At 42.3% G+C, this 18415-nt stretch overlaps 1 protein-coding gene across 4 annotated transcripts in view; it reads right to left on the bottom strand.

The window, feature by feature from the left end:
• LOC127044581 (LIM zinc-binding domain-containing Nebulette) overlaps positions 1–18415 on the bottom strand; it is a 557001-nt gene that overhangs the window by 360159 nt on the left and 178427 nt on the right. The window lies entirely within an intron of this gene.

Here is an 18415-nt window from a genome sequence, read left to right as displayed (position 1 = left end):
TGATTTGAGTATCCTGCCTCTCCAGTTTGTGATCTCTCTCCAATTATCCTTCTATAAATTATAGACCGGATAAACTCCTCTTCTGCTGCACTGAGGCAATCCAAATTCCATGTGCCTAGTCTAACCCTCCATTTCCTATCAAGATGCTCCAGCTCTTGTGAAAGATTATGAGTGGAAGCCCGTGAGTGTGGGGTTATGTGACCTCAAACATTCACTCGAGCCAGTTATGCAACTAGAGTTAGAAAGACTCCAGTAGCAAGAGATGCAGGAATTATCTCAGGTTGGATGGGGAGAGGCCCTGAAAAGATGGCCTAATTGTGGGGGAAGATCACAGCTAGAAGTCTTCCACTGAAATGTAGGTGCAGTTGTGAGTGCTAGTAAAGACATAGTTTCCCCCCTGCCTCTATTTTCTGCTGTTTCCTGCATTGGTCTGGAAATTAATGATAGTGTCTGGAGAAGGCTGGGAAGGTGGCAGAATGAAGTTTGATAGTTGGTCTCTGCCTCAATAATTCCCCTCCAGATCTCCCATATCCAATCCCCTGACATAGGAGCAAGATGAAAACAAATGAAAGTTGAATGTAAAGAAGTCTTCAAAGATATGTGCTTCATTTACCTCTTCCAAATTTTAGGGGCAATGCTATTTAAGAGGCCTTCTTTGCCAAGTGACCTCAATGGGAAAAATATCCAAAACTGGAAGGTAACATTTTTAAAGATGACAAGGGGTGAACTTTTGGCATGAGAGACACTTAGTTCTCACCAGACATCATCTTAACTTGTCCTACATGTACAGTTGATCGATCAGTAGTATAACTATAATATGACATTATTACCAGATGAATAAAGTTCATTTTGTGATGTAATATCTATACTTTTTTAATGTGCTTGTTTGCATACTCATTAATTTACAAACACTGTAACTGGCAACGGGTTTTTTCCATCATTAATACAAATTAGCAATATCTCACTTTATTTTATTTTAATGTAGTGGACTGAAAATTTGACCACCTATTATATAGATGTAACTAGCAAAGTGGCATTAGCCATTTTTGCATGAAAATTCTCTGTCAACTGGACAGTGACACACAGGGAGTTTCTTTTGAGACAGATGGTTCCCAATGAACTCCCCTAAGCTCCCCCAAAGCTTTACGGTAACTGCTGGAACTCAGTGCAAGAAATGCTGGAAAAAAAAGGAACTTGAAAATGAGCAGTTATTCTCTGCTGAATTAGGCTACATCATGCTAATTGAGAACAAGATCACTGGGCTGACAGGGCCTGTAGTTCAGACATCACAAAAATGATATTTACAGTCCCCAGAGGCAGAGGATAGTGAGTCTGCCTTTATGCATAGAAAACATGTTAGTAACTGCATCAGTTTCGAATATAGCTGCTTCACCACTCTGCCAACCAGACAAAAAGTGCTGGACAGTAACTGTTGTTTCAGTAAGAACAAAAGCAGCCACATAGTCAAGGGGGAAATATTCACAAAGCACCAGCAGAGTGGTGAAAATTAACATATCTTCATTTTAGTGCAATAATTAGGACACTTGCAGTGGTTAGCCTCTGCATACTGAGAAATGTGAACGGGAAATGCTATGGTAACCAAGAAAACAAATTTAATTGAAAGAGAAGATTATGTTGAAAAAATAAAACATCCCAAAACAATTATTGTTCTATTATACTGATTGTTGTATACATATTTTAAAGTATTAAACTCTACTACACTTCTGTAATTTATTCTTGATTTTTTTCATGCAATAAATTGTTTCACCTCTGTCTCTGCAAAAATAGTCTCTGATAATTAAATGGTTGATCATCAAATCGACAGAAACCAAATGTAACCAATGTTTTAATCTAACATCACAAAGAATAAAATTTTCTTAGTGTATTTCTTTTATTTTGGGGGTAAATATCTGTTTCTTTCCCTTAGACAGACAACATCTCTGTAATAAAAGGCACTAGAAAAAATAGTGTTGTAGTTCATTATTTGGGTAGCACCAAAAGATAGCTATTCAAGCATTTACATACAGAGCATAAATCAGAGATTGGTAGAACAAAAAAATCTTAGATATTCACTGACTGTAAAAACCCAGAGTTTGCAGATAAATAATTTACTGCTGTCATCCCAAAGATTACGGAAAGGAACTGGTCTACTTATTTGTACAGCAGTATTACTGATAAAACTAACCCCCAGGATTATATACTTATCTTTTCCCAAAAAGTATCATTATTCCAGCATAAAACTGTACAATGAGTTTTTTCTGTTTACAAAACTGGGATTTGCCATTTAATAGCCAAATGGCATAATAAACTCTTGTTGGTTGATTTCCTTGGTAAAGTATCACCATGGGGTTTGGGAGCTTCCATGAAATTAAAAAATTCTAATACTGAACCTCATGATTTTAGTGTATGAAATCATTTAAAAGGTTTCATATCTGAGGTGCTGGTTTTGCCTTTCTCTAAATAAGGCCCTCAGTAAAGGTTTTGGCAGACAAGATACTTATGGACTGCAGGCTTTACTGGTACTTAAGAGAAAGTTCATGTTGAAACTTTTCATGGCCAGCCATTAGCAATCAAGGAGTATGCATGCCTTTTATTTTAATAATCTTCCAGTTTTAATTGCAAACAGTGATGCTGCATCCACAGGTTTAGGGCTGAGCAAAGTGAGTACAGAATTCATAAGCAGACTTAGTTTTTAAACAAAATATGAGCCTCTCTGAATCTTCCTCTTGTTAGAAGCAAATCCATCTATCAGTGGTAGCATTCCACCCAACAGACAGTGCTAGAACAATTCTCCTCTCCTACCAGATGGACAGGCAATGCTTAAATTCAGATGGAGTTGTCCAGAACGGAGATCTAGTAAATACTTAAAACCTCCTGGAGTTTGCATAGCATGTTGGGGTTGGGGTTAGGGAAATACTCCATAAGAATTTAAGCCCTGTGGGTAGGCAATACATTTAGTTTGATATATACATCACCAACACGCTGTTCAAAAATTGCACCAGAGACAATATTTATAGATACCAAAAATAACTCCCAGAAACAATGTCTTTTAGTCTGGAGTAGCCTAAAAAGTCAACATGCGACTGACTGCTGGGCACCACCTGAGTGTATTCAGTGTGGCATGGTTTGCCTTAGTTAGATTACAAATTATTGAAATGAGGGGAAAGATAGGTGTTTCATTCATTTTATTGATTGGATTGGGTCCTGGGAATGGAAACCTGCAGGTCCCCCTTCCAGCTTCCCATCATGTTTCTCATGTTCATAGAATCATAGGACTGGAAGGGATCTAGAGGGGTCATCTAGTCCAGTCCGTGCACTCATGGCAGTAGTGAGTATTCCTATTGTTTTTGTCTCAAAAATGAATTTGCAACCATAAAGCATATGGATAGAATCCTGAAAGAAGACATTGATTAAAATAGTTTGTTTACTTCTGTGGCCTTCAGTGTATAAACTTTATGGCCTGATTTTCAAAAGTGCTGAAAAACACCACAGATCCCATTGACACTGAAGGCTACACTTCTCCACTCCCCAGTGCCAAAATACAATATTCACTGAGGTGGGAAATGGTGTGAAGTGAATGGAGCTAATGTGATTTGCACCAGCTGATGACCTAACCCAACATGTTTAAAGAGGAGGTTTTATGTTGTTGCTTTATTTTGGGTTGTGTGTTTTAATTTGTTTGAAACAGATTTTTTTCCTTCTAACTTCCCCCAAGAATGACTGATGAGAGAAGAGAAGCTACACGCTTCCAGCCAGCACCCAAACTGACTGAAGAATGACTGTAAAATAGTCAGACAGATCTCTTGAATAAGTCTAAATCCAGTTACTGATTGGCTGGAATGCATGCATTAGATTTGGAGATTTTTCTCTATCCTCAAAATTATTTTGGCCTACAAATTCCTGGGTATTTAACTATCATATTTTAAAACTGATATTCAAAAATATTTACCTTGACAATATTTATGCTAGCCAAAATATATTACTATTTGACTTGTAACGATCATTTAATTGATGATGCTGGAAGTTAGATCTTTAGCATTTCTGCTTTTTTCTGGCTTACCAGAGGCAACAGGAAACCCCCTCAGACCTATCATGAGAAATGAAACAGATTTGTTTCTCAGAAAAGAAACAGAGGAAAAAGTGTGAACAAATAGAACCATTCTTTTGTTGCCAGGAAAGGAATTGTATCTCTGTGTTGCTTCATAAACCAGAGTGAACGGTTCTTAGTCTATCAACTGGAAAATATAAAATTCAAATGGCTCTAGAAAGGTATAGTGACACAAGTAAATAATAAGAAAGCCCTTAGCATACATAAAATCTTAATAGGTAAAAGACAATTGGATATGGAAGTGGATATTACCGCAACTGAGGTAGAGGCCGTACTTGAACAGCTCAATGGGACGAAGTCGGAGGGCCCGGACAATCTCCATCCGAGGATATTAAAGGAACTGGCGCGTGAAATTGCGAGCCCGTTAGCGAGAATTTTTAAGCAATCGATAAACTCGGGAGTTGTGCCGTATGACTGGAGGATTGCTAATGTAGTTCCTATTTTTAAGAAAGGGAATAAAAGTGATCCGGGTAATTACAGGCCTGTTAGCTTGACGTCTGTAGTATGTAAGGTCTTGGAAAAAAATTTTAAGGGAGAAAGTAGTTAAGGACATAGAGGTCAATGGTAATTGGGACGAACTGCAACACGGATTTACTAAAGGTAGATCGTGTCAAACCAATCTGATCTCCTTCTTTGAGAAGGTGACGGATTACTTAGATAAAGGAAATGCGGTAGATATAATTTACCTAGATTTCAGTAAGGCATTTGACACGGGTTCCGCATGGGGAACTGTTAGTTAAATTGGAAAAGATGGGGATGAATATGAAAGTTGTAAGGTGGATACGGAACTGGTTAAAGGGGAGACTCCAGCAGGTCGTATTGAAAGGTGAACTGTCAGGCTGGAAGGAGGTCACTAGTGGAGTCCCTCAAGGATCGGTTTGGGGACCGATCTTATTTAACCTTTTCATTACTGACCTTGGCACAAAGAGCGGGAATGTGCTAATAAAGTTTGCGGATGACACAAAGCTGGGGGGTATTGCTAACACGGAGAAGGACAGGGATACTATTCAGGAAGTTCTGAACCACCTTGTAAACTGGAGTAATAGAAATAGGATGAAATACAATAGTGAAAAGTGCAAGGTCATGCACTTAGGGATTAATAATAAGAATTTTAGATATACGTTGGGGGCGCATCAGTTGGAAGCGACGGAGGAGGAGAAGAACCTTGGGGTATTGGTTGATAGCAGGATGACTATGAGTCGCCAATGTGATACGGCTGTTAAAAAAGCAAATGCGATTTTGGGATGCATCAGGCGGGGTATTTCCAGCAAGGATAAGGAGGTGTTAGTACCATTATATAAGGCGTTGGTGAGACCCTATCTGGAATACTGTGTGCAGTTCTGGTGTCCCATGTTCAAGAAGGATGAATTCAAACTGGAACAGGTTCAGAGACGGGCTACGAGGATGATCCAAGGAATAGAAAAACTGCCTTATGAAAGGAGACTCAAAGAGCTTGGCTTGTTTAGCCTGGCCAAAAGAAGGCTGCGGGGGGATATGCTTGCTCTATATAAATATATCAGGGGGGTTAACGTTAGGGAGGGAGAGGAATTATTTAAGTTTAGTACTAATGTAGGCACGAGGACGAATGGGTATAAACTGGATATTAGGAAGTTTAGACTTGAAATTAGATGAAGGTTTCTAACCATTAGGGGAGTGAAGTTCTGGAACAGCCTTCCGAGGGAAGTAGTAGGGGCAAAAGACTTTTCTGGCTTTAAGACAAACCTTGATAAGTATATGGAGGGGATGTTATGATAGGATCGTTAATTTGGGCAATTGATCTTGGATTACCACCAGATAGGTCTGCTCAATGGTCTGCAGGGAGATGTTGGATGGGATGGGGACTGAGTTACTGCAGAGAATTCCTTCTTGGGTGCTGGCTGGTGAGTATTGCCCACATGCTCAGGGTTTAGCTGATCGCCATATTTGGGGTCGGGAAGGAATTTTCCTCCAGGGCGGATTGGCAGGGGCCCTGGAGGTTTTTCGCCTTCCCCTGCAGCGTGGGGCACAGGTCGCTTGCTGGTGGACTCTCTGCAGCTTGAGGTCTTCAAACCAATTTTGAGGATTTCAATAATTCAGTCCTGGGTTAGGGGTTGTTATAAAATTGGATGGGTGGGGTTCTGTGGCCTGCCTTGTGCAGGAGGTCAGACTAGATGATCATATTGGTCCCTTCTGACCTATGAGTCTATAATTTATTTAAAGCTATGGACTGGGGTAACAAATTAGAATAATTTAATATGGACCATGAACCAATGTCTGTGTCAAATCACTTGTCATTAGACAAACTCTGAAAGAAAAGTAAATATAAAAACTTGTTAAGAGCGCCTGAAAAAAACTCTACTCAGCCACTCACTAGAGGCAGGTGGGAAGTTTTCCCTGGAAAGGAAGGGGAGGCCTAAGACATCAATTTCTGCATTTCCTCATCTTTCATTTAAAAAAATAAGTTTCTAGTCCAATGGTGGCAAAGAAGCTTCCCCTCCTCCTTCATCAACTGCAGGAGGCAACAAAAGCAGGACAGCAGCCAGGAAGGTCCAGGCTGGTACTCCCTTCTGGCAGACAGAGACTGTTAAAGCATAATATTAAAAAGAAACCCCCTAGCTAGAAACCCAGCCCCATCCCACATCCTAGCAGCTTTGGATGGGAGCTGGCTTCTGACCAGGATGTTGCCCCTGAGATCAGCTGTAGGCACTCGTGGACCATCTCTCAATCCCACCCCCTTCATTTTTCATATTGGCCTCTAGTTAGTAGGTTCAGTTCTCTCCTGTTAATAGGTCTTGAGGTTTTCAAAACCTTGCTTGTGAATTCAACATTAAGGATCCAATTTAAGCTATAAAAACAGGAAAATTTAATACAGGGATCCACCTAAGCACTTAACCCATCATGCTATGCCTTGATAACTCGATCCATCATGAAGCAGATCCTCAAGGAAACCACTTTGAAGCACTTGGAGGAGAGGAAGGTGATCAGGAACAGTCAACATGGATTCACAAAAGGTAAGTTATGCCTAACCAACCTGATTGCCTTCAATGATGAGATAACCGGCTCCATGGATATGGGGAAAGCAGTGGATGTGATATATCTCAACTTCAGCAAAGCTTTAGATATGGTCTCCCACAGTATTTTTGCCAGCAAGTTAAAAAAGTATGGATTGGATAAATGGACTATAAGGTGGACAGAAAGCTGGCTATATTGTCGGGCTCCATGGGTAGTAATCAACGGCTCAATATCTTGTTGGCAGCTGGTATCAAGCGGAATGCCCCAGGGTTGGTCCTGAGGCCAGTTTTGTTCAACATCTTTATTAATGATTTGGATGATGGGATGGATTGTACCCTCAGCAAGTTCACAGATGACACTAAGCTGGGTGGAGAGGCAGATATGTTGGAGGGTAGGGATAGGGTCCAGAGTGACCTACCCAAATTGGAGGATTGAGCCAAAAGAAATCTGATGAAGTTCAACAAGGACAAGTGCAGAGTCCTTCACTTTGGCTGGAAGAATCCCATGCACTGCTACAGGCTGGGGTAAAGACCTATGGTAAAGCAGAAAAGGACCTAGGGATTACAGTGAATGAGAAGCTAGATATGAGTCAGCAGTGTGTCCTTGTTGCCAAAAAGACTAACGGCATATTGGGCTGCATTAGTAGAAGCATTGCCATCAGATTGAGGGAAGTGATTATTCTCCTCTATTCGGCACTGGTGAGGCCAAATCTGGAATATTGCATCTACTTTTGGGCCCCCCATTACAGAAAGGATGTGGACAAGTTGGAGAGAGTCCAGCGGAGGGCAACGAAAATGATCAGGGGGGTGGGGAACATGACTTAAGAGGAGAGGCTGAGGGAACTGGGCTTGTTTAGTCTGCAGAAGAAAAGAATGAGGGGGGATTTGATAGCAGCCTTCAACTACCTGAAAGGGGGTTCCAAAGAGGATGGAGCTAGGCTGTTCTCAGTGGTGCCAGATGACAATACAAGGAGCAATGGTCTCAAGTTGCAGTGGGGAAGGTCTAGATTAGATGTTAGGAAACACTGTATCATCAGGAGGGTGGTGACGCACTGGAATGGGTTACCTAGAGAAGTGGTGGAATCTCAATTCTTAGAGGTTTTTAAGGCCCTGTCATGGTATAATTCCCCAATTTGAACCTTAGAGTCCAAAAGATGGGGTACCAGCATGAATTCCTCTAAGCTTAATTACCAGCTTAGATCCGATAGGCTGCCACCACCCAAAAATATAGTGTTTTGGGGCACTCTGGTCCCCCCAAAAAACCTTCCCTGGAGACCCTAAGACCCAAATTCCTTGAGTCTCACAACAAAGGGGAAAAACCATTTCCCCTCCCTCTCCTTTGTTCCTCCCAGATCTTTCCCACCCTGGGTACACCAGGAGATCACCGTGATTCAAACTCCCTGAATCACAACACAGAGAAATCAGGTTTTTTCTCCCCCTTTTCTCCCCCTCCCAGGCTTTCCCTCCCTGGGCTATCCTGGAGAGATAGACAGATTCAAGCTCCGTGAATCTAAAACAAAGGGATTCCACCTTTCCCCCCTCCCTTCTCTCTCCCTGTCTCCCACCAATTCCCTGGTGAGTACAGACTCAATTCCCTTGAGCCTCAACAAGGGGAAAAAATCAATCAGGTCTTAAAAAGCAAAACTTTTAATAAAAGAAAGAAAAAAAAGTAAAAGTTGTCTCTGTAATTTAGATGGTAAATATTACAGGGTCTTTCAGCTTATAGACACTAGAGAGGAGTCTTCCCCCCAACACAAATACACATTAAGATCATTCCAGCAAAATACACATTTGCAAATAAAGAAAACAATCAGAAAGACTAAACCGCCTTCTACTGTTACTTACTATTTGAATAGAAAATTAGAGCGCCTGTAGGTACATCTGGTTACCCTCTCAGAACCCAGAGAGAACAACAGACAAAGAAAACACACAAACAAAGACTTCCCTCCACCGAGATTTGAAAGTATCTTGTCTTCTGTTTGGTCCTCTGGTCAGGTGGTCCAGGTTCACTGCTTGTAACCCTTTACAGGTAAAAGAGACATTAACCCTTAACTATCTGTTTATGACAGGCCCGGCTTGACAAAGCCCTGGCTAGGGTGATTTAGCTGATACTGGTCCTGCCTTGAGCAGGGGGTTGGACTTGATGATCTCCTGAGGTCCCTTCCAACCATAATCTTCTACGATTGCATATAACACAGGTACACCTCTACCCTGATATAACACTGTCCTCAGGACCCAAAATATCTTACCGCATTATAGGTGAAACTGTGTTATATTGAACTTGCTTCGATCTACCGGAGTGCGTAGCCTCGCCCCCCCTCCCCCGAGCACTGCATTACTGCGTTATATCCGAATTCGTATTATAGCGGGTCGCATTATATTGAGGTAGAGGTGTAGCTGAAGTGCATAGCAGAGACAGAGGTGCTACACTAACCAGGTGTACCACTTAGATCCCACCATGATCCCCCTGGTTTTGAAGAACCATCCCAGTGGCTAATTCTATCTGATCAGAGGTTTTGTTCCTGTTCAGACATCTTGCAAGTCATTCACCCTTCCTTGTCTACTCTCCAATTCTTCTCCAGCTCCACTTGCAGCAACCTGTCTATTCCCCTTCCCTAACCACCTTAAAGGCCATCTGTGCTGAGCCACACTGCTATTCTGTGCTGACAGCCTCACCACCAAACTCTGTGATTTCTGTGTCGCGGTGCATTCTGAGAGACTCAAATTCCTTGCCTGTACAGAACACTTGAGTAGTTTGTGGGAAAAATAAAAATAGGAATTTTTCTGGTCCCATTCTAACATTAAAGATTCAGCAAAAAATACTCTTTTGTTTTCAACAAATACTTTCAAGCTCTAACATTTGGTGCAATGAGAATATTCAGTAGTTTCTTACAAGCACTCTGTTTTGAACAAGGTTAAACATTATATTAAGCCTATAATATATATAATATATATTGTGACAGGGTCGGGCCAGATGGCTCCAGGAGAGTGACAGAAGGCAGACATATTAGCCCCAGATTAAGCAGGTCCCTTTTCCCTGGGTAAATTAACAGGGGCGGTTCCAGAACAATCAGGAACTTGCTGGAACCAATTAAGGCAAGCAGGCTAATTAGGATATCTGGAGCCAATTAAGAAGCTGCTAGGATCAATTAAGACAGGCAGGTTAATCAGGGCACCTGGTTTAAAAAGGACCTCACTTCAGTCAGTGAGGGGCATGCAAGGAGCTGAGAGTAAGAGGACATGCTGCTGGAGGACTGAGCAGTACAAACACTATCTGGCATCAGGAGTGAAGTCCTGTGGTGAGGATAAAAAAGGTGTTGGGAGGAGGCTATGGGGAAGTAGCCCAGGAAGTTGTAGCTGTCACGCAGCTATTACAAGAAACACTGTAGACAGCTGTGACCCACAGAGACCTGGGCTGGAACCCGGAGTAGAGGGTGGGCTTGGGTTCCCCCCATTCTCCTCCCCCCTAGTGGATATAAGAGGAGTTGACCTGAACTCTGGGACTCACCAGAGGGGAAGGTCCCTGGCCTGTCCCCTGACCCACTAGGTGATCAGCAGAGACTGCGGGGATTGTCCTCCTTTCTTTTCCCCATGTTGGCCAGTGATGAGGTTAACTGAGTGAATGGCAGGTTTGAGCCACTATCAAAAGGGTCCAAACTGAGGGCTGCTGTTAATCTCTGAGATGAGTAAATCCGCAAATAAGTGCAGGACCCACCAAGGCAGAGGAGGAACTTTGTCACAATATATACATAATATAATTTCTCCCCTTCCATGATCCTTTCACTTGAAAGTCAACCAACATAATCTCTTGCAACCACAGGAGTACTTGAAGAACAATCTCCCCTCATCATCACCAATCCATACCACGAGGTAGCAGTTACAAGAAACCATTGAATTCTGAATGGTTCCCCCAGCATCCAAGAATAAATCAGAACAACAATATATTTCTTGGACCTGCAACAGCCTCCTCAATAACTAACCAAGCATCACGCAAAGACTGAATAAAATACTGACAAACTCTGTCATTTTATTAGGCTCTTCCTACCCCTTCCTTCCCATCTCCCAACACTTTTAAAGGCTTCATACCATGACAATTCTTCTTACATTGTAGTCAGGGGCGGCTCCAGGCCCCAGCATGCCAAGCATGTGCTTGGGGCGGCAAGCCGCGGGGGGCGCTCTGTGGACGCCATGAGGGCGGCAGGCAGGCTGCCTTCAGCAGTTTGCCTGCGGAGGGTCCGCTGGTCCTGTGGCTTCAGTAGACCTCCCACAGGCATACCTGTGGATGGTCCGCTGGTCCTGCGGCTCCGGCGGACCTCCCGCAGGCGTGCCTACCGGAGGTCCTCCAAAGCCGCGGGACCAGCGGACCGTCTGCAGGCAAGCCACAGAAGGCAGCCTGCCTGCCATGCTTGGGACGGCAAAATTCCTAGAACCGCCCCTGATTGTAGTGTGTCCTGTACTGGCACAGTATAGCACCAAGATAGCCAACGCTGGTTTCTCCTTTCTTTCAACCTGAAGCTAAACTTTTGTTCAACATACTGCAAATGCTCCTCTCATTGTGGACATCTCAAACTACAAACAGCAACAATCATGAAAAGAAGATACTCCTGTGTCTGCAGACAGTGTAAAAAGTCTGATTTAGTGGAGCAGACAAAGCTCTCCCATAGCTTTGCAAGAGCAAAGAGATCATCCCACCACTTTGTCTTTTTAATTTTCCATCAATAACTGCAGCTCTCTCTCTTTCATTGGCCTTTATATTCCCTGAGAACCCTATTAAATAACAGAACATAAGACTCTTTCTGCTTGGAGTTCTCAACTTTCTATTCACACAAAACCAAACACCTTTGCCCTGCCCCTCCTCCAAGGCCCCACTCCCTGCTCACTCCATCCCCACTCCCGCTGTCGCTCGCCCTCCCTGCCCTCACTCACTCACTCATTTTCACCGGGGTTGGCTCGGGGTTAGGGTGCGGGCTCCGTCTGGAGGTGCAGGCTCCAGGGTGGGGCCAGAAATGAGGAGTTCAGGGTGTGGGAGGGTGCTCTGGGCTGGGACCAAGGGGTTCAGACAGCAGGAGGGGGATCAGGGCTGGAGGAGGGGGTTGGGGTGCAGGAGGGGGTCAGGGATGCAGGTTCTGGGTGGCACTTATCTCATGCAGCGCCCTGAAGCAGCAGCATGCCCCACTCCAGCTCCTACGCGGAGGTGCGAGCAGGCGGCTCTGTGCGCTGCCCTTTCCAAAGGCGCCAACCCCTCAGCTCCCATTGGCCATGGTTCCATGGACCTGAAGAGCAGACACTTGGGGTGGGAGCAGCATACAGAGCCCCCTGGCTTTCCCTATGCACAGGAGTCAGAGGGGGGACATGCTGGCTACTTCTGGGGAGCTGCGCAGAGTCATGGCAGACAGAGAGCCTGCCTTTGACCCGCTGCACCACTGACCGGACTTTTAACAGCCCGGTTATCAGTGCTGACTGGAGCTGCCAGGGTCCCTTTTCAACCGTGAATTCCAGTAGAAAACTGGACACCTGGCAACCCTAGTTTTCCCATTCAGTAACTACTCTGGTCATTTTATTATGGACATCCTCAGATGTTGACCGACAGTAGAGAGTGTGATGAATTTCACGCGTGTTGCTCAGTTGCCAATCCACTGTAAAGAACCAGGGTGTAGGTGGTCTTGCCTAGCGGTCACAGCTGGGCTGAAGTCTGCCCACCAGGAATGGGAATCCCCAGGCCAGAGCGGGAGAAATCACCAGGCCAGGCCCCATAAACAAGAGTCAGGGTCAGAGACTGGAGATCAAAGATAGTACCAGGTTAGATTCGAAAGGCAGCAATCAGGGTCAGAGTCAAGTTGGAGTCGGAAACAGGAGATCAGAAGCAGTACTCTACTGGGTTAGAATCAAGAGGCAGGAATAAGGGTCAAAGTCAGGTTGAAGTCAGAGACCAGAGATCTGGAGACGAGGCAAAGTCTGGCATTGCACCAGGCCAAAGTCTATGTGTTGCTCAGATAACTTCCCGGGACAACCCTTCGGGCTAAGTTGAGGCACTTGGCCAATCAGAGGGCTACAGTATACTGTCTCTCTGGGTGGTACTTCCTGCAGCAGCCAAACCTCCACAGTGCTCCCTGGCTGTGTCTGTGCATGGCCTCCCAGTGACGCTTTGGGAATATCAGCTGCCACAGGCTTTGCAAACCTGTGTTTTAGTGCCCAGGCCCACATTCTGGGAATAGCTGGTTGTTAGAAGATGAAGAGACATGTGGACAAATTCTATCTGGCTCACTGGAAAAAAATATCTAGAGAGCTCTATCCAGCCCCGGCTTTTGCAAGTTTGAACGGAGGGCCTCAAGTCAGACATTATACATAGGTTCTTCAAAGTTAGCGGTAAACCATAGTTACATAATCACATCATGGCAATCTTTAGCAATGGCAATATTTTCCTTTAAAAAAAAATATAGATCTAAAACAGAGTATGCCTTGTGTGAAAGAGAGAAATGATAACTGTATAAAATAAGTAATGTGCAAATATTTCATAATTCTCAGGAATTCTAGTCTATTCGGGTTATTATATATGCCTATCACTATGGTATCTGAGGATTGCAGTTTCCACAGGGAACAGGTTACCACAAAATGTTAATTCATGTTTATTGCATATTGGGAAAATACTTAACTACGGGAAAACCTAACTATGAGTTTGAGACATTTCTGTTCCCTGAAGTATGTTGGAGGAGAATTTGATCTCTCAATCCACTAGTTAATGATCACTTTAAATTTGACTTCTCATGTGAGAGGAACTAAGGATCGTACTGAAAGGAACACAGTGTTGTAGCTTTGAGCAATCTCCGAAGTCCCTTGAATTAAGTAAACTGACAGCTTGAGGTTGTATGCATCAGCAGAAAAAAGAAGTAACCATATCTAAAGAGGAAGAGAGGAATATCATTGTAGAAACTTACAAGAAAATGAGACCAGCTTAAGAACATTTCAGAAAGACTGATACAATTAAGCGGACGGTAGTCATTAATCATATCCTTTCAAAAAGTTAATGTAAAGCCATAAGAATAAGAAAGAGAAAAAATGTGGAGAAAAATAAAACTTGCCTATAGAGAGTCTCAGTCCTGAGTCTCTAAAGGAGTTCCTGGGGCAATTGCCACTGAGGAAACAAACAAAAAAAAGTTTCACTATAGCAAGATGGATGACTTCATTCTTTGATAAGCAACAGGTCAGTACACCTCTACCCTGATATAATGCTGTCTTCGGGAGCCAAAAAATCTCACCGTGTTATAGCTGAAACCACATTATATTGAACTGGCTTTGATGTGCCAGAGTGCACAGCCCCTCGACCCCCACCCCCGGAGCACTGCTTTACCGCATTATATCCAAATTCGTGCTATATTGGGTCGCATTATATCAGGGTAGAGGTGTACTTCTGAGAAAGTAAGACCTTTAAAATGAGTAAACTAAATTGAATCCATTAAATGTCACAACGTGGAATAGGAACCACGTTAATCCAATGTTCATATACAAATAATTCGTTGTCATACTCTCACGTTTTGGATAAGAATGTACCCACCTAAATACTCATATGCCACCACCATTTCCTGCGAGGTACTGCAGGACTATCATCTCCACTGTAAAAATGGTGCACTGTGTCACACAGAGACTATGAGAACTGACCACATAAAGCAGCGGTGGACAACCTGCGGCCTATCAGGGTAACCTGATGGCAGGCTGCAAGAGATTTTGTGACATTGACCGTCCGCAGGCACAGCCCCAGGCAGCTCCCAGTAGCCACGGTTCACCATTCCCGGCCAATGGGAGCTGCAGGAAGCAGCAGCCAGCATGTCTCTGTGGCCTGTCACTTCCTGTAATGGTTGCCCACCACTGACAAAGTCTTTGGCAAAACTATGAATACTGACAGACCCCAGTCTTCAGTGAGCAGGATAGAACATAGGACCACTGAAGCTTAGTATACGAGTCTCTACTGCATGAGCTAAAAGCCACTTGCCTCTTAGCCAAGTCTGTAGCAGACTCATCAATCTCTAGATCAGGGGTCGGCAACATTTCTGAAGAGGTGTGCCGAGTCTTCATTTATTCACTTTAATTTAACGTTTCGCGTGCCAGTAATACATTTTAACATTTTTAAAAGGTCTCTTTCTATAAGTCTATAATATATAACTAAACTATTTTTATGTAAAGTAAATATGGTTTTTAAAATGTTTAGGAAGCTTCATTTAAAATTAAATTAAAATGCAGAGCCCCCTGGACCGGTGGCCAGGACCCAGGCAGTGTGAGGGCCACTGAAAATGAGCTCACGTGCTGCTTCGGCTTTGTGCTTTGTAGAGCTTGATTTAATTTTTCATGCAACCCCCCCCCCCCTTTTCTTTTTTTTGTCAAAAAATACTGAGATAGTCACCTGAAACAATTTGCAAATTTGGGTCAAAAAAGAAAGAAAAAAATATGCCAAAAGAATTCATTTCAGAAAGACTTTACATTTTGGAATTTCTCCTGGTTTTATTTTTAAAAAATGTTTAAATGTTTTTAAAGCATCGAAATAAAAATGAAACATTTTGTTTTGGGTCATCCAAAATACTGAGATTGACACAAAACTAAATTTGCTTTCAGTTTTTCAGACATACACCCAAACCTAAGATTCAGTTATGCACACAGCCCAGAGGCTTTGGTTCTTGATCTCAACTTGCCTTCAGTTACTTAACAAATTTTCACTTAATCTTTTTACCTTAGTCGTCCTACAATAACATAAAAAACCCAGAGCTGAACCAAAACCACTGAACTCAGTTTCCTTTGAGACAGTTGCACATGGCAGCCCACCAACTGTTAGCAATCCAGAATGGACTGCAACAACAAGAAAAAGCTTAGGGGAAAGTACATGAGAATCAGAAAAGAAAACTAGCTAGAAATATGAAATTGACTAGTCTATTTGTATTGCTCAAGCTCAGTGAAGGGCAAAAAATAAAAACAGAAACTGCAAAAAATGAAGTAGATTTCAGGTTATTTTAATGTTTGAGGTCCTGGTAACACAATGTATTATTTTAATTATGAATTTTTAACCTGTGTACCTTCAAAAAGTTCTCTATTGCCACATTAGCAACTGAACCAACTGAGAAAGGCTGTGGACTCTGTGGATCTGTTTATCACCTTTTTATTACTTCTGGTTGTACAACTGGAGTGGTCTTCCTCATTTTCATTCTCATTGATCCTCTGTGATTTTCCGTGAGGTTGTTCCACTTATGGAATATTTTCTGATGTTGAACAGTCAGTCTGTATAAGCAACAGTTTTTGATCAGTGGGTTTCTTTTTTAACAAGCCTAACTTGCATTTCTCAACTGTCTTTCATTTTACTGTCACACTTGCCTCCCTTCGTCACAAATTTACTGTCCCCACACTTTTTACTTTTAAAAATTATTTACGTCAGAAAAAGAAACATGAAACTGACATTACAGGACATTTTTTACACTAATAGAATGAATCCCATATCATTGTAAATTTCCAGCAGGAATAATATTTGTGTGTCCCTCATTTTGGTCTTTGTCATATCTTGTGTCCCACTTTTGGGTGTTTCAAAAACCTATTTTCTCCTGCTATTGTGTATGTAGCTTACAGTCTTTTCTATTTTGTGGCCAACAAAAACAGTGTGTCTGGTTTTGAGTGTGCCAATCTTCTTTTGAGACTAAAGTTTCTTCAGAAAGTTATATCAGTACTCACCTCTCCTGTATAATATCTTTTTCCATTATCTTCTTTTGCAGGTTTCATTTAACACTTACTGTATCTGAAAATTATGAAACAATACTAAAGATTTCACAAAAACTGTTGCTTTTCTCATATGATGAAACCTGGGATTGTGATGATGTGTACTTGGAACTACCCAAAATATGTGACAATTTTGAGACTAGGATTGTGCAAATAATTGTTTGGTTTGGGGGCAAGTGTGAAAAATTGAAAAAAAATAAAAATGTTTCAAAATTTTCAGTGAACTGAAATTTCAAAATGAAGTTTAACTTTGTGTCAACACCAATCTTTCAACTGACCCAAAACGAAATTATTCAAAGGTTTTTTAATCTTTCTGAATGTTTTATATGAAATTGAGGGAAATTCCCAAGCAAAATGGCTTTCCAAAATGAAAAGTCAAAATGTTCCATTTCAGAAATGGCAAAATGAATTGTTTCAACATTTACTATTTTTTTTGCAACTGAAAAAGTTCGCTGAAATTGATCCAAATTTGCTCATTGTTCTGGTTGATCTAAATCTGTGTTTCTTGGTTAGAAAGGTTTTGCAGGAAAATTTTTACCCAGCTCTATTTAAGACAAAGCAAGACAAGGACAAAAGCTGCTAGCCTTACTCACACATAATACCATTGAGTTCAATGATAAAATCTGGCCCATAAAGGAAATCAAAGAAGGAATGTCCAGCTCTCAACTTAAAAACCCATAACAAGAAAAAACAGAAACTCTAAAGAAGAAACAAAAAGACAACATATTTTTCTAACAAAAACTACAGTTAAAAAATGTATTTTTTGTGATGGAAAATTACATAAGATCAATGAAAATGAAAAAAAGAAAATTCCCTAGGATGTGCATCCAGAACAAAGAACCAAGGTGACACTGAAAACAGTAAGTGAGAGCATAATAGCACTTCATCACAAGCCATTCTCTGCCAATTCAACCAGCAATCCAAGACTAATATCCTGTGTGCCTCCAAAAGAAACTCAATAGCATTTTATCAGCTCCACCTCTGAAATCAAAACACCCTTAAAAACACTCAGAATCTGTGAACAACAGGAAAATTACTCAGTGTATTGCACAAAGAAATTCCCCATCTGTCTTCTTCTCTGTTTTATTAGATACTACAGAACTTGATACTTTTTGTTTCATTTCACACAGCAGAGGCAGGCTACATATTAAAGCACTTGTTTATTTCCATATGCTGGACCATCCTCTGTGACAAAGACTAGGTCCAGACTACCCGCCGTATCGGCGGGTTAAAATCGATTGCTCAGGGATCGATATATCGCGTCTAATCTAGACGCGATATATCGATCCCCGAGCACGCTTATATCGATTCCGGAACTCCATCAACCCCAACGGAGTTTCGGAATCAACAGGGAGAGCCGCGAACATCGATCCCGCGCGGTGTGGACAGGTGAGTAATCCGATCTTAGATATTCGACTTGAGCTACGTTATTCACGTAGCTGAAGTTGCGTATCTAAGATCGATTTCCCCCCCGTAGTGTGGACCAGCCCAAAGTGCTACCAGGCAGGCAGGCAGGCATAGCGAGGGACAAGAAATGCTGCAATTACTACAGCAGCACTAGGACCTC

This window comes from Gopherus flavomarginatus, chromosome 2 (assembly GCF_025201925.1).
Source record: "Gopherus flavomarginatus isolate rGopFla2 chromosome 2, rGopFla2.mat.asm, whole genome shotgun sequence".
NCBI lineage: Eukaryota > Metazoa > Chordata > Testudines > Testudinidae > Gopherus > Gopherus flavomarginatus.
Note: the sequence above shows the minus strand (reverse complement) of the source record. Positions and strands in the feature narration are given on the sequence as shown.